The 16663-nt window shown below is 39.7% G+C and overlaps 1 protein-coding gene across 5 annotated transcripts in view; it reads right to left on the reverse strand.

The window, feature by feature from the left end:
- The window catches only part of KIF16B (kinesin family member 16B), a 330800-nt gene that overhangs the window by 236450 nt on the left and 77687 nt on the right, over positions 1-16663 (reverse strand). The window lies entirely within an intron of this gene.

Raw genomic sequence — 16663 nt, forward strand, 5'->3', positions numbered from 1 at the left:
GCTGTTTGTAGATGGGCAGTTTTCACACTGCTGGGCCCAAACCTGATCCATGGGGGTGGGGACCTCACCTTGCTCCCTTGGCCCAGCTCACACTGACAGACAGCTAGGTGGGGAGTAAAGGATGTTGGGATCAGGGATACTATGGGCATAAAGATGTGGTAGACATATGCAGGAGAAAAGCAAGTCAGGCAAACTCTTATCAGGATGAGAACCTGAAAAGGGGGCCTAGTCAATGCATTCACCCAACAAAACAGGTTCATGAATCTTCATAGAAGCACTATTCACAATAATACAAATGGAGATAACCAACAGTAGAATGGATAAAAAGAGTGTGGTATCATCACATAAACAGGAAACTACTGCTAAACACAGCATAGGTGAATCTTAGATACAACATGATGCATAAAAAAAGACAGACACAAAAATAAAATATACTGCCCTGGCTGGCATAGCTCAGTGGATTGAGCACGGGCTTTGAACCAAAGCATAGCAGGTTCGATTCCCAGGCAGGGCACATGCCTGGGTTGCAGGCCAAGGCCCCCAGCACTGCACATGGATGTTTCTCTCTCTCTCTTTCTCCCTCCCTTCCCTCTCTAAAAATAAATAAATAAACTCTTTTAAAAAATACAACTATAGAATTTTTTTAAAATAAATAAATAAAGTATACTGCCTGATTCCACTGGTATGAAGTTCAAGAAAAGGCAAAACTCATTCACATAATAGATGTCAGAGCAGTAGTTACTTCTGGGAGAGATAGACAGGGGGTAACTGTCTGAAGAGGTGTAACAGGTACCCTCTGGGAAGCAGGAAATACATCTTGATCTGTGGGTTACATGTGTGTATACACAGGTAAAAATTGACAAGTACACTTCAGATTTGCCCTTATTTACATATGTTCACTGAGCTGCACACTTCATATTTGCACACTTAGTGTATACTTAACTTCAATTTAAAAAATAAATTCAAATTGTGTTTTAAAAGTCCTATAACAAAATACTCTATTTAACCAAAAAACATGAGTATATTCAGCTAAAATTTCTTTTCAAATGCTATCATTCAATGTCTCCAAATGTGTGCATAAATATACAATTTAGGGGCTATAAAACATTGCAAGAAGTTATGTGCACCACTTTGTTTGTTTGTTTCTGGGAGCATATGACCATGCAATAAAGGTAGGTTGTCAAGGTAGGGATAATGTTCCACATGTTCCAGAGCTGTGGGTCCCAACTCTTGTGAGGTTCAGGGTATTTATTTAAAAACAGAGATTTAGGGGTGCCAACCTAATAAATTCTCCTTCCATGAGTTGGCAGAGGCCAGAAAATGGTCTTTTAAAAAAGTTCCCAAGTGATTCTGAGTGGAAACCACTTGTATATGGATAACCAGCTTCTATGCCTTGCAGAATAACTGATATTTAAGTGGTTTTGGAGGAGAAACTGGATTTAGCATCATAAAGAAGTGTCATAGCAAGTTCTGTTGCTTGATTTCAATCCAATCTGCTGGGAATACAAGTATAATTTTTACTTTATAGCAAGGGAAAAAGGCTGAAATATAATACATTAATATATAGTATATTGGACCTAGAGGAAAATGACCATCTTTGGTGGTATCTGTGATATCAAGGAGAAAGTACAGCTATTTCAAACTAACTCCTCTAATCAATGAGACAGACCGCTTGCTCAGGAAAGCTGTCTTCAGTGGGTAAAGCTGCTATAAAGCATTGCATAAGATATTAGAAATTTACAGCCATCTTCCCCTTTGCAAATATCAGAATACCTTGGTAATAAATATCCCCATGCAATATTTCTTGTGGATATTTCTTTTCCAATAGATACCCGCTTTCTAATTATACTCTTACAGATAAATACTTCTTAAAACTATCACTTTTGCTAAGAGACTTGGAACTCTGTTTTCTGGAGTTAAAAGAGACTACTGTTACCCTTAAATAATACAAAGGCGAAATCAACCAGGATGCTAAGAAAAAGTAATTTCAGACCTGCTGTTGTGTTACAATGGAGGGCAATGGCAAACTCATTGCTCATAGTAACTGTTGCTAGGTAGGCTGGGCTGGGAAACTCTAAGCTAAAGGGGTCAATTGGAAATTAAGTCAAATTCAAAACTACATGCAAAAAGCTGGAGAAGAGAACACACCACATTTAGAGTGAATTTTAAAATATAATCAATTTCAAAGGAGAAAAGGAAAAAGCATTTACATACATGGAATTCATTGTGTGCTATCTTTAGATTCTAACACCAGAAAAGAGCCAGTAAGTGAGCAGGTTCCATGTCTGGGGAGGAAATGTGGATGTCTCCAAGATTCACCTGCACACCCTCAACCCTAAAGCACATAGTGCCTGTGGAAAATGGGCCAGACTTCACCCAGCTCTAAAGGCAGGCCCTGGTTTGTCTCAACAAATTAGGGTAATCTACTCCCTATCAAAGTAATCAGTTTAGATAACCTAGTGACTAGTTAGGCTAGTCAGCACAGGGCCTGAGGGACTGGTTCAGAAATGCGCCGATCAGTACAAACCTGAGAATTCTGCTGAGGACAGAAACACAGGTTCTTTGAATTTAGATGGTCAAGGGAAGCAGTTTGCCACCCAAAATGTATCCCAGAGTTTGCCTTTTGGGTTACTGATTTTAAGCTAGTTATTAAAGAACAGAAAACTTATAAAAAATCTTTGACCCTCCCTCTTTACCTGCTAAAGGAATTTAGATGGAGGACCTGCTCCAGGAAGGGAGATATCATCACAGATATCTCTGTGTTGATACAAACTACAGTGTGGATACAGAGGAACCTAGCAAAGCCCATCTGTTCAAAGTCCCTTCTATATTCCATTATTAAAGATGGCCCGACAAACATTTATTTACCAAACATTTGCTTTTCTGTCTCCATGTGAATAATTACCTTCTTGCCCTCTGAAGTCCTAAAACACAACCCCCACCCCTTCTCCTTAGCTCCAGACGGCATATAAGCCTCAACTGCTCCTTGAGTCATATTTTATGGCACCCCCAAATGTACATCTATATAATAAACTTTGGACATTTTTTCCTGTTAATCTATCTCATGTTAATTTGATTATTAGCCCAGCTAGAAGAACTTAAAAGGTGGGAAGAACGTTATTTTTCGCACCCCACAATGGTGTGATAGGTAAATATAAGTAATAAGTACTTCTCTCACTTTGCCATTCTGAAAGCAGAATGCCTGAAGATGAAGTCAAAATACCGCAAAGACAAAACCAAGAACAATCCCAGGGAACCAGAACCAGATCCAGTGTCCTGATGAAACTCAAAGCCCACCACACCTCCACACCATTACTCCTCTGTGAGCTACTAAACCCCTTTACTGTTAAATACAGCTTGGAATTGGGTTTTGTTATTTGAAATTAACAAACAAATATAAAATGCTATGTAATAAAATGTCTTAGAAGTAATGACATGTTGTAACTGCATAAATCTATACTTTTTAAGAGATTTCATACACATATTTTCTGGATTCCTCTGCCCAATTGGGAAGAAGACACATACTACTGTCTACCCAGTTTTACATGTAAGAGGATGGATTCAGAGAAAACAAAATGAGGTCTCTTATGTGTGGAATCTTAAAAAACAAAACAATTTTTAAAAGAAACCCTGAGCTCATAAATATGTCCTAAGAAACATCTACACCTGGAGAATTTTTACGAGTTTATTTGAGCCAAATTGACAACATATGCCAGGAACAAGATCTCAAATGCTCTGGAGAATAACAGAAGCTTCTTTTGAAGCTTCTTTTATGCCTTTGAATTAAGGGAAAGTAAGGAAGATTACATGGAGGTGGGAAAAGGCAAAGCAGGGAGTAGTAGATGACAGAGTAGTTAACATTATGTGCTCTCTTGGGGGTAGTTACAGCTTATTGCAAAGGTGTATTAACCTATATGCACAGAAATAATGAAGAGTTTGATTGAGGCAAATATAAGCCTTTACCAAGGAAAAAAGATACATGTCTGGGGTGTGACTATTCACCATGACCTGCCTAAGTAGGAATTTATAATCAGATCATTTTGTGAGATTACTCTCCACACAACCCTTTTTTTAATCCATAGACACAGAAAATAGATTAGTGGTTGTCAGAGGTGGGGGTAAAATAGAGGAAGTTGGTCAAAACTTACGAAATTCAAGTTTTGCCCTGCCCTGGTGGCTCAGGTGGTCAGAGCATCATCCTGTACACCAAAAGGTCACAGGTTTACTTTCTGGTCAGAGCACATAACAAGGTTGTGCATTTGATCCCTGATCAAGGAGCATATGGGAGGCAACCAGTTAATGTTTCTCTCTCTCTCACTTTCTCCCTCCCTCTCTCTCTCTAAAATCAATGAACATATCCTCAAAGTGAGGGTTAAAGGTTTTTTGAAGGTACACAATTCCAGTTTTAACTAAATAACACAGGCATGCAATGTAAAGTATGGTGACTATAATTAATATTATATGGGATAAGTTGTTAAGAAAGTAGATATAAAAAGTTCTTATTACTTGCCCTAGCTGGTGTGGCTCAGAGGACTGAGTGCCGGCCTGTGAACCAAAAGGTTGCAGGTTCAATTCCTAGTCAGGGCACATGCCTGGGTTGCAGGCCAGGTCCCTGGTTGGGAGCATTTGAGAGGCAACCTAGGGATGTTCCTCTTGTACATCTATGTTTCTTTCCCTCTCTTTCTCCCTCCCTTCCCCTCTCTCTAAAATAAATAAAACCTTAAACAAAAGTTCTCATTACAAGAAAAAAAATTTATGACTATGTATGGTGAAGGATGTTAACTAGATGTACTGTGGTCAACATTTTGCAATATACACTGTGGACAAAAAAAAAAGGGCCACGTACTAAACTTGACAAACGCAGGGGAGGCATGTATGGTGGCCTTACTCAGAGGCAGAGACAGAAAGTAACCACATAGGATAGTCTGAAGTTAAAACTTTGTAACTAAAAGTAAGTCATAGTGGGTTGTCCTGTCCTAGGCCCCGCATCTTCCTTGACAAAGGTTAATCTTTACCTAAACAGAGCCTGTCAATTGTCTTTTTGTATCTCAGATAACATACCTTTGAATATCTGAAGAATCGCTTTTCCCAGACCCCTCAAGTCACAATCTTCTACCAGGACTCAAGACCAGGGAACCCCTCATTGTTATCTTGTTCCCTCAATGAATTCCATCTCTATGTGCTATAAATAAGCTATCTTATGCCTACCAATGTTAAAGGAGTACTTGTCTCTTCATTTTCCTCTTTATCCAATCCCAGATGTTGCCCTGCTTTGCTTTCTCCCACCTCACTAATCTATCACGGTTGACCTTCATGTAACCCTCTTTATTCCTCCACCTTTGATCATAATGTATAAAATAAGGTGTAAAACTGCCATTCTCTGGAGCATTTTCTCAATTCATTAAGATTTTGCTTTCCAGCAACTGACGTCAGTTCGGCTCAAATAAATTCATAAAAATTCTTACAGGCTGGGACATTTCTTACATTGAGATCACTGAGTTTTATACCTAAAACTAATATAATGTTATATGTCAATTATACCTCAATAAAAAATTAAGAAATAAAAATGGATAACATTACTGTAATGCTTAAAACCCTGACTATGTGCTGGACAGAGGTTTAAATACTTTACAGGTGCTCATTTCTCACCTTAGGTGGTACATACTATTATTTTCTGCATCTCCCTGTGAGGTTCTGAGGTCATTGTGACCAAGGTCGGAATATCACACAAAAATCATAGGCTAGGCAGGGCAAAAACCATCTCCTGACTCCCAGGCTCACTCCACCACCCACTCCTCCCCAAACTCACAACTCTTAGAATTCCTCCAAGGTGAGTTAAATGTGTTTCTGGGTGACATGAACAATAAACTGACTTCACCATGAAAAGGTCACTTTTTAAGCTTCCCTGACAACGAACCCAAGTTCCTACAGTTTAGCATACCCAGTGAATCAGGTGTACATAAAGCAAACTCCCTTATGACCAGGCAATCTTTTCCTCCCTGACCATGGCAATAAATATACAGTAAGAGCCATCGGCACACATGCCTCACTGCAGATGATCAGAAGGAAAATCCCATATGCATTCAAAATAATTTATTGCATGGTACTAACATTTAGCAGGGTGCATTTGACTTCTTTCTGAGCCTTTTGCCCCAGGAACATTATTCAAAAGAAAGAACCAACATATACTTGCAAAGCCTTTATTTATGAGCAGTTCCCTCAAAATGAAAACTGCCAGGGGAAACATGGTAGGCTTGGCATTATTAACACCATTAGAGCCAGTTTTGTAAATGAATCGCTTAGCCTCCGACTCCGCCAAGATCTTCAGTCAACCTCCAGTGCTGTAGTGCGAACAGTCATATCCCCTACTAATTATCAAGTTCTAGTTTTAGAGAACAATGAACTTTATTACTTTTCCTTTCATCCTTAAAAAAAAAAAACAGTTGCAGGAGAACTTCAGAAAAGGAAGAACACATAGTCTGATGAAAATTAAAAGCCAGCGTCTAACTTTAATGAAAGGTTGACAAATTAACAACTGCAAACTATATAAAGCAAAATAACATCTTTTCATTTTCATTTTCATTCAGATCAAGAAAGAGGCAATGAGATTGTATGGGTGGATGCACTAAAAAAATATAAAGGGCTTTGCACATGGGGACACTGACAGTGACTTTTGTTCAAATAGACAAGAAGTCATCCACAGTAGTCTACAGATTAAAGAAGGGAGACAAATAATTTCTTATAATGTTCTCTCAATTCACCCTGATTGCAATCCCACATCACAAATCCTCTCTCCTTTCCATACTCTCTTGTACGGAAAAACAGGAACACACTCACATGCACAAACACAGCTGGAAATCACTAGGACTAGTTGAGAAGACAAAGAAGCACAGAGATAAAGATTCTTGTGGTTCATTTATTTTTGCAAACTGGAAAGAGCCCTGACTAGTGTGGCTCAGTTGGTTGGTCATCATCTAACAAAGCAAAAGGTCACTGGTGTGATTCCTGGGCAACGCACATGCCTGGGTTGCTGGCTGGACCCTGGTTGGAGTGCATGCTGAAGGCAACCATTCGATGTTTCTCTCACACATCAATGTTTCTCTCCCTCTCTTTCTCCCTCCCTTCTCCTCTCTCTAAAATTAAATAAATATTTTTTAGATGGAAATAATCATTATTCTCCCTGTACTCATGCCTTTGGGTAATTCCCTCACACCCAATCCCCAAGCCATATGACTAGCTTTAGCAAACAGAACGTTAGTGAGTGAGATGCAGGTGAAGGCTTGAGAAATGCTTGGACATTGGGGTGTATCTCTCTTGTGCTTCCTAAGACCTTGAGACTCCATATAAATGTGCCTGAGGATGAGAGACACAGGCCAAATCATCACCAGCTAATGCTGAAGCAACCACTGGCCATGTGCATTAGGCCACCCTGGACCACTGAAGCACACGGCATGTGTGACAACAGGACAAATTCACTGTTTCAGCCTGGTCCACAAAATGATGTGAAATAATTACAGTTTCTTTAAGCCTCTAGATATTAGGGCAGATGATTATGTAGCATCAAACTTCTCCTGAAACTTCTCAGAAATGAAAGAACACAGTTGAGTTCAACAAGAATTCACTCAACACTTCCTATTTGTAAAGAACTAGCATATGAGACACTAGAATTTATCAGAAATACAAGGATGAGTGAAATGTGTTTCCTCCAGTAGTTTATAATTTAACAGAAAGGATGATAAGCATACAGATAATTCCAATGCAACATAAAGGAGCAACCATCATTTCCTCCCACTTCCAAATATGCCTGACATTCACATGGCATTTATTAACTCACTCCTCCAAACAACTTCCCCTATAACATACAGCCATCTGGGGTCTTTATAAAATCCATCCATTCTATTCAGTGTCCAGAGCTAAGCAGTGAAGAAAACAAATAGAAACTATGTCCTTATAGCCTCTATATCCTAATGAATAAAAAGTTTAAAAAATTCTATATTTAGGGACTACACTATACTAGAAACAGATATATTAATTGATTTAGCATACTTTTAAAAGTAAATTTAATTAATAAAATACTAGAACTGAAAAAGTAAGACATTATTTTACGTAATCGATGCCTCAAATATCAAGTAGTCTAAGAGGTAAACTATATTGTTTTATTAGCAGATACATTTTCAAAGATCAAGAGAAGAGCTAAGAAAATGACTAGATTATGGGAGCTTCACCAAAAAATGCCCAATCGTGTGAAAGCCTTCTAGCTTTAGGATGTGATCTCCATAATGGCAGAGATTTCTCGTTCTATATCCCTGGTGTCTAGAGATATGTCTAATACATAAAATGTTCTCAGTCTCTCAATAAGCATGTATTTAATGACTGATGGAAGGAGAGAGGGAGAGAGGGATGGAAGGATGAGTGGGTGAGTGAATGAGTAGGTGAATGGGTGGGTGGGTAGATGGATAAATGAAAGAGATAAAATGAGGCAAGCTGGGCAAACCACTACAGGATGAATATTTTCAAACTCACAGTAATACTAGGAATTTCTTTTTCTTATTTTTTATTGTACTTTTCCATTACCATTTAGTTCCCTTATACCCCTTCCCCTCCACAAACACCTCATTTGTTGTCCATGTCCATGAGTCCTTTCTCCTTTTTGCTCAATCCCTCCACCCACTCACCTCCCCATTAGCTGTCATCCTGCTCTCTACCTATAAGTCTGTCACTATTCTGCTTGTTAGTGCAGTTTATTAGATTCCACATATAAGTGAAATCATATGGTACTCGTCTTTCTCTAACTGGCTTATTTCACTTAACATAATGTTCTCCAGGTCTATCCAAAGGGTAAATTTTTCTCCCTTTTCATGGCCAAGTAGCATCACATTGTGTAAATGTCCCATAGTTGTTTCATCCACCCATCTACTGAAGGACAGTTGGGCTGCTTCCACAACTTGGCAACAGTGATTTGGAAGACAAGGTAGAAAAAAATACCCATGCAGAGAAGCAAAAACAAAAAAAAATTTAAATGAGGAGAGCTTAAGAAACATTTTGGACAACATGAAACATAACAATATCTGCATCATGGGAATACCAGGAGGAAAGAGTGAGCATGAGATTTAGAACCTGTTTGAAAAAATGACCAAAAACTTCCCTAATCTGGTGAATGAATTACTAGGAATTTCTTTATCAACATAGGCAACAATCCTAGTTTATCAGAACATTAGCATGCCAAAAAGATGCTCACCACCTTTTATCCCTTCTTTGCCAAAAACTTCCACAAGTTTAAAAATAAAGTTTCTTAAAGTTATAAGAATGAAACTCAGGAGGCAGATACTAAGATCCTAAAAATATCACCTGTACGTGGACTGCAGCTGCTGAGTTGGACTGCCTCAATTTTACAATGAAAAAACAAAGTGGAAAGAACAATGACTTCTAAAATTCCCACTGCAGGCAATCCCCACTTGGATAAACACCTGGAAATTCAATGTGTGATCTTCATGCAGCCAGATGAGTTTTAAAGACCGCACTTTGCATGTTTAAGATGGCTACATCTAAACAATAAACAGTATGTGTGACTGTTCTGTGGTCAGAATTTTGAACCAGCAAATGTCCAAACAGTTGCTGATAAGGATAGAAGTAACCCATGGTGGAAATCCAAAATCTGGGCAAAACTGATGTCCATAAATAAAATTCTAACCTAGAACCACCCCCAGGTCCAATTTTTGTACAAACAATCTTTGTACCAAAAATCAAGATTAACTGATTCTAAAAGAGGCACAGTCCACAAAAAAATGTTGTCTCTCCAATGCTTTGTATGTAGGTTATCTAGAAATCAGTGGAGTCAGTGCCCTGGGCAGCAGGAATCCAGAGGACCACACACATGGCCCAAAACAAGCCTGCTAAGCAATAGCCCCAGTTCCCAGTGCTGCTTCCAAATCAATTGTACTTCCCAATACGTATCTTCTATGCGAAGTGGAAAACTGCAGACAGTAAGAACAAAATATTTTATAAGTTCCCATAACAGTCCAGAGACAAAAGTTCAGCTGACTGATTCTATCATAAAAAGGGAATTAAGTTGGTTTATAATGCCTCTCCGTGAAATTTAAACTCAGAAAATCTTAAGCCAATAAAGAATTCCATGTTCATTTCACTATTATTTCTTATTAGTCAAAACATTCTGAAAGAGTAAAAAAATTTTCTTCTATCAATAATAGCCTGTGTTTTCTATTCCCAGAAATGGAATATCAAGACATAAGCACAATTTAAACTTAAATCATTTGCATTAGAATCTCATCATCATATAGATTCAAATATGTTCCATCCTCCAAATCCAATTCAACAAACATTGTTTACGGAGTATAAGAAAAAAAATCCATATAATTAGTGACTGAAAAAAATAACTTTAATTCAACTTGTACAAACAGCTCACTGATTCTAAAGGACAAGTCTCTCCAGTTACAGATTCTGCACATGAGCAGCCTGCTCCCTTCTCTCCTATCCCTGCGCCAACCCACAGCTGAGGGCAATGATAACATAAAAGCAAGTCAGGCACTGGAGTAACCAAGTATATGTGTTCCATAAGAAAGAAACCCTATATATTAGAAAATGAGAAGATAACCAGTGCTGGAGGGATGCAAGCACAGAGCACGGTCAGGGCTGTGGGCACCACTTTGCAGCAGCTCTGAACTGACACCGCACAGAGTCAGCTCTCCCTTCTGTCGTACCATCTGTCAGTCACTTGAGAGTTTGCTGCAATCCAAACTCTGTGATTTATTATGAAGCACAGGGCTTAAGGAATTATCTGGAAGTTAGATAGCATTACCTTCAAGCTTCTTAAAAATCATTTATAAAACCCTTGAACAGAGAAACCAAAATGTGTACAGTGCAACAAACAAACAGGTGCATAAAGGATGGGGCAGGGGGGTAGAGAGAGTGTGGCCAAAGAATTTGGAGATTCCTCATTACAAAAAAACTCATTCACAATAAAACATTTATAAAAAGCCAGGCCAAAAGGTACATGAGAAGGGCATTTAGTAGTCACTTTATAAGCCACTTCGATCACAAAGCAGTCAGTGCAACACTGAAGCTATGCAAAGGGGGAACCAATAGCAAGGTCTTTTGAATGCATTGATCCCAGGGCCCAGAAAAGTTGGATTTATCACAACATTAAGTGCCAAGTCCGAGAAAGATTGCAGTTTAATGCAAATTCAGCTAGGATGAAAACACTATGGGGCAGCATTCTAAGAGGTGATAAAACAATAAACCAAAAAGAGAAGAGATGTTAACATAGACATGGAGGAGCTGGGAGCACATACCAAGAAACCAGGATGTGGACTTTGATAAAGCACAGGTCTAACAAGGAAACAGAAGCTACTCCAGTGTTTAAGTCCCAGAAGCTTTAATACAGGGAACTGGTCACTCAGTTGAAGGAAAAGACAGGATAAGCCATCTGGATGGTGAGGCTGCCCACAAAGTGACAATGGCAGAAAACCGGCATTCACACCTAGGCAGGAGGGATAAAGGGACTAGGAAGTGTTCTGGAGATGAGCGCTGTGTCACCAGTCAGAACTGTTCAAACAATGGGCCATGTGGATGCAGTAGGAGACCAGTGGGGCAGGGTCTGGTTTCTCCCCCAGTCTCCCACAGTGAGACTCACAGGAGCCCAGCAAAGGGCAGCCCACAGGACCAGTTCCCGACTATTTAGGGCAGAGCAGGAGGAGGGGAAGAAGGGATCTGAGCCCAAGACTGCTCCACCTTTCCTCAACTCTTCTAATCCAGCACTCAAATTTTAAGATGCATTAATATCACCTGGGAATCTTACTACAATGCACATCTGACTAGGAAGTCTGCAGTGGAGCCTGAGAGCTTGCATTTCTAACCAGCTCCCAGATGATGCTCATGCTTCTGGTCCAGGAACCACTCTTTAAACAGCAAAGGCCTAAATGAATGAATGAACTACACACAAAAGGATCCAGCCACATTCTTTCCAAGAATAAAAATACACAAGCATATGTAAGTCTTTCAAATAGGAACAAGAAAAACAAGATGGAAGGTATAGGTAGGAGCATTACTAGAGCCAGACTACTGCCTGCACAACACTAGAGCCACCTGGCTCATCAGATTCATATGGTTCAAGGTTGTTATGGGCTGAAATGTGTCCCCCTAAAATTCATACATTGAAGCCCTACCCAGTACATCAGAATATGGCCATATTTGAAGAGAGGACCTTTTAAGAGGTAATTAAGTTAAAATGAAGCCCTTAGGGTAAGCCCTAATCCAAAATGACTGGTGTCCTTATAAGATGAAAACACTAGGACACAGAGAAGCAGGCCACGGTACAGCAGGCACACAGAGAAAAGGCCATGTGAAGACACACAGACAGAGAAGCGGCCATCCACAAGCCAAGAAGAAAAGCCTCAGGAGAAAACAACCCTAAAGACACCTTGATCTTGATTTCTAGCCTCCAGAGCTGTGAACAAATAAAGTTCTACAGTTTAAACCACCCTGTCTGTGGTATTCCATTATGCTAGCACTACAATTGAATACAGGTTTTTGTTTTTGTTTCTTGACACTACTTTAATCCAGCAAATTTTACTACATGCCTGCTAGGTGAGAAGCAGATTTCTAGGAGTAGGTGTACAAAATGACAGAACCAGTCCTTGCCCAGATCCTGCTCCTATTTAGGGGAAAACACCAAGACCACCAAACTCAGATGATGATAAACACTATGATAGAAGTAAAACCAAATGCTGTAAAAGCCAGAGGAAAATGAAATCATTCTTCCTGGGAAGTGGGAGAGACAAGTGATAAGAGAGAGCTTCGATGTGGATTCTGACAGGCACAGAAAGAGGAAGTATCTCAAATGATACAAAAACACAGGCAAAAGCCCAAAGACACCAAAAAACCTAATGCCCAGGTTCATGCAGAGACCAGTGAGACATCTGGCAAAGCAGGGAGGGGATGCAGAGGTCCCAGGGTAGAGAGAACTGTGTGATAGAACAGGTGAAACTGAGGACATTAGTGCCTTTGAAAGGTCAGGCAAGAAAGTTTGGACTGCAATTTTTAGAAAGTGAAGATTAATGAAAAAAAAAAGGAAGGTAGACTAAGAGGCAAGAGAGTACACTGTAGAAAATAATAAAACTCACTTTCTAACTGCCTAAGAACTGACTCTTGAAGATAAACACTTCCCACTGTCATTAGCTACTTTCAGAATAACTCCAAGCACTTTATTATCTCATACCCTATTAACTTGGATGGAAGGAAGAGGTTGCCATCTGCCCTGATTTCCAAGCTGGGAACTATAGTGTGTGACAGTTGTGGGTTAGCAGCATGACCCAGGGAGTCAAAAAGGCAACTGAATCCTAAGATCCAAGTTCCACAGAACAAAGCCAGAAGCTCCATCCTTTTCACCGTGGTGCCACCAGCTTGGCCGAGGGCAGACGGTGTCTTTTGTCAGAGCATGGGTCTACTCAGCAGCCTTTCACACTCCCTCCACCCTCATCCAACATGACCTTGGATTTCAGTCATGCAGAGCAAGCAAAGCCACAGCTTAGATTAACATGAAGGGAACGAAATTACTCCTTGGCTTTTGAGAACCCCAAGAGCTCAGGATCTGGTGATTTCCTGGGAAATTAAGGGACTTTCAAGAGAAATTCTAACTTTAATTTATCTCTGCCTTACACATCAACTTGAGACTCCAACCCCTGCATGAGATGGGCTCTCGTATATTCCTGAAGCAACTGCTCATGATGTATGCTGACAAACTAATGAAGTCTCGTAACTGAAACAGAAAATAAAGCACACATCACAGACAACTTAACAATGACAAAGAAGATCATTCCGATGACTGAGAAGACAGATTATACTTTTTCTTTAGTCCTCCCTTAATTTATGAGTCTCCGCTGAAACAACTTGCTAATGAAGTTGGGCAATAATACAAAATAATATTAAATGTAAATTATAATTTACAAATTGAAATTTATCTTTCAATTAAAGATAAAATTTTAAAAATGAAAATGTTAAACTATTAAAAAAACTAATAAAGTTGGGCAAGAAGTAGTAATAGTCAGGTTCTTACTGTGCCAAAAAAAAAAAAAACACCGAACTGGTCCTGTACCACCCTTCAATCCTCTCAATAATTTACTCTCTTCCCATCTTCTTCCCTAAGGTCTCTCCTTGGATGTTTAGAATTTGGGGCTTGGAAGAAATAAAAATTAACAAACTGGCAGAGTAAACAGCCTGGTCCTGATAAGAAGCTAATCCTGGAAACATACTGCTTCATTGGGCCTGTCTCTACAAAATGGGCCAATTAAGTAGAAGAGCAAGTTCCCATAATTAAAAAGATTCACACGTTAACATGAGCATGTACAGAGTAATCCACTGAGCTCAAAGTAGGCTTATACATTTACACCCTTGCCACAGCCTTATTATGGGCAAAATATACTCCTTTCCCTCTTGACTTTCAGTTCAGCCAAGTGATTTGCTATGGGATGCTAACAGGCATGATAGAAGCAGAAGCTTGAAATGTGCTTGCATGAGGCCTGTCCACTTGTACCATAGCCCAGACCATGAGAAGAGCATGCTCCAGACAACTAGCTGGTTAGAGGATGAAAGTCCTGTGCAGCCAAACTGGAACCCACCCACAGCCTGGATCCCAACCTAGCCAAATCTACTTGACCAGCTCCCCTCAGCCAATCTGCACAAGCATAAAAAAATAAATGTTTTAAGCCACTGGGTTGGAGTCGGTTCTATGCAGCAGTATTGGAACAATAGCTGACTAAAGGGTCAGATGGCAGAAATATGGAAAAGGATTACACAAACCACACAGATACAAACTCATCCAGTAACAGTCTCTTTCCCCAACAACTTCCAAAGAATGTTTTCAAAAGCATTTGAGTAGCCGTCTTAGTCACCTCAGCCCTCAGGCACTGCCTTCCAGTGAGAGATGGAGAAAGCCTTTATCAAACATGAGCAGAAAAAAGCTACAGAGTGAAAGTACTAACACCAGCAGAGAAATCTAAAATGGGCTTGCAAGGTCAAAAGAAAGGAATAACTTGAAATATCAATAGCCTTTCTCATAACCTTTGTCACCTAGCACATATCACATTTCTATGTTTCTCATCTGAAAATATAACAAAATAAAAATAATAAGGTTTATGAAAAATAGAATTGGAATAGAAGAATTCTAGCTTCAGGGCCCAGAATTACCGTATGAAAAAAGAAGTAGAGGGGTTTACCACAGTGGTGCTCAGTGTGCACGTCTCTGCAAAAATGTTACAGCACCCCTGCTGCAATGACAAGGAGAGGCACGGAGCAGAGGAGGCGAGGCTGAAGTCCCTCAGCTCACTGCTGCGGTGCCTCCTGTGCTAACTGGTGCTATATACACTAATGACTTTTCAAATAGCTATTTGAGTTCTCTTTTCCTTAAAAGGAGCAGATTTAAGCCCTCTCTCTTTGACAAATTTACTCAGGAAAGTGTACATTGTGCCATGAAAGGTCAAATACCTTGGCTTCAAAAGCCTGGGGCTGCAGCACCACTTGGTACAGCTGATACAACTTAAAAAAATGAAAAAGTCACTCTGGTGGGACTTATTCCACACTCGACTATCCTAAAATGCAAGTCAGGTCTTTGTTCAGTTTCCTGCACAAAAATCTCTAAACAAAGGTAATGCTGAGGACATACCACAAAATAATATATTATTATTATAATCAGGAGGAGAGAAAAGAAAGTCTAGGGCCCACACAATCCACAGTACAACCACTGACTTCATGAGCAGTCTTTTTAACCCTCAGAGCAGACTGAGCTACCAAAATGGGAAAAGCAGCATAATTGGTTGTAACAAAATAGACAGGGAGATGTTAAGACTAGCATAGGAAAGGGAGAAGCCAAAGAACTTACATGCACAATCCATGGACATGAACTAAGCAGGGGGGAGGGGCGTGCAGGGAGACATTGCTGGAGGGGAGGGGAGCAAAGGGAAAAAAATTGGGACAACTATAACAGCATGATCAATAAAATATACTTTTAAAAAATAGAACTTTACATAACATGATGCTGACCACACTCTCCAAGAGAGTTGGCAGAAGCAGAACAGAAGAGCTAAGCCAAGCCTTCAACAGTTTAACTCCATAAATGGTAACTGGGTGCCCCATTTTCATGTGAAGGGGATCTGGCGTAGGGTTTCTACTCAAGTTAGAGATGCAGCTAAATCTCATCTACCAGGCTTGTCAATATTAGAGGGGGATTTTAATCCTTTTACCCCGACAAACCTCAAAGACAAGCCTAGTATTCAACAGCCTGTGGATCACAGTCTCTCACGCATCAAGTCAGACAGACTCTATCAAAGTAGAAAACTAAATTCTGAATCTCAAACCTGGTGCTGCTGTCCCTCAACAGATGACACAAGTTTCTGATCAACTCAGCAACAAGTGGGAACACAAAGAAACATGTATCTTGAAGCACAGAGTAGGATAAGATGTGTCCTTTCACAACAAGCCTGCCCAAAATGCAGACCATCAGTGCCTAGCCCTTGACATAGAGAAAAAATTCCAAAAAGAAATTACTAGTTTAGAAATATCTAGAACCTAGTCATGCTATGCACACATAGTCTACAATATTGCCATGGGAAGTATTTTTTTTTCATTTAACATATCACTTTATACTGAGTTT

Source organism: Phyllostomus hastatus, unplaced genomic scaffold (assembly GCF_019186645.2).
Source record: "Phyllostomus hastatus isolate PE091 unplaced genomic scaffold, TTU_PhHast_1.1 phas_contig_17, whole genome shotgun sequence".
In the NCBI taxonomy this organism is placed as follows: Eukaryota; Metazoa; Chordata; class Mammalia; order Chiroptera; family Phyllostomidae; genus Phyllostomus; species Phyllostomus hastatus.